The following is a 1,183-nucleotide window of genomic DNA, read 5'->3' on the forward strand; positions in this document are numbered from 1 at the left end:
GGCTGGGGGTCCTCAGCCCAGCTTGCACCCTCTCACAGTCCGGGAGCCCTCAGGGGATGTCTGACTGCCACAGAGGCAAGAGAGGCTCCTGCCACTGCAGCTGCACCGGCCAGCTGTGAGCCCAGCTTCTGGCTGAGCTGTATGACTCCTGTGGGAGCACACTGACCACTAGGGGGGTAGCTCCTGCATTGAGTATCTGCCCCCTGGTGGTCCATGCTCATCATAGCCGTAACGGTCGCTTAGGCTCTTACTATATAGACTAGAGGCCCAATGCACGAAATTCGTGCACAAGTAGGCCTTCCTTCCCCCGGCACCCGGGACCCAGGCTTCCCTCCAGCACCTGGGACCTGGGCTTCCCTGGCAGTCCCGGCTTTGTCCGGAGGTTGTCTGGAGGACTTTCAGTCTAATTAGCATATTATGCTTTTATTATTATAGATGGCTTTAGAGGCCCTGGACTGAGGCTGGGAGCAGAGACTCCCTTTAGCATGTTTATCTGCAGCAGCACCGAAGAGGACCCATAGTCACCGTTGGAATGTTTTATAGTGATCCCATCCGCTTATAGTGTGTTAGGGTCCCCAAACCACCTCAGGCTTGATGATTCACTAGGACTCACAGGACTCGGAAACAGCTACAGTTTGTTACCATGAAAGGATACAGATTCCAATCTGCAAAGGCCTCAGGCATAAACGCTGTAGAATAGTCCAGAGGCTCAGCAGTAACTTGAAAACAGGCCTGTCTTCAGGGAATGTGTGGGTTTGAGCAAGCCAGGACTGCGGAGTCATTTCCTGCCCACGTGTCCTCTGCCCTCTAGGAGGACCCAGTGGGAAACATTTGGGCCATTTTATAAGTATTGGTAACCTCGGACACCTCGCACATTTTCACTTATGCTGAGAATTAGTACCTGGAAATAGCAGAGGTATGGGCGGGGGCTGCAGCTGCAAAGGCATGTAGACCTAGGAGGGTCCCAATGAGCCATCTGTTCTTAAGAGTAAGCCCTGACCAGTTTGGCTCAGTGGATAGAGCATCAGCCTGCGGACTAAAGGGTCCGGGTTCGATTCCGGTCAAGGGCATGTACCTTGGTTGCGGGCACATCCCCAGTGGGGGGTGTGCAGGAGGCAGCTGATCGATGTTTCTCTCTCATCGATGTTTCTAACTCTCTATCCCTCTCCCTTCCTCTCTGTGG

Source organism: Myotis davidii, unplaced genomic scaffold (assembly GCF_000327345.1).
Source record: "Myotis davidii unplaced genomic scaffold, ASM32734v1 scaffold223, whole genome shotgun sequence".
Taxonomy (NCBI): domain Eukaryota; kingdom Metazoa; phylum Chordata; class Mammalia; order Chiroptera; family Vespertilionidae; genus Myotis; species Myotis davidii.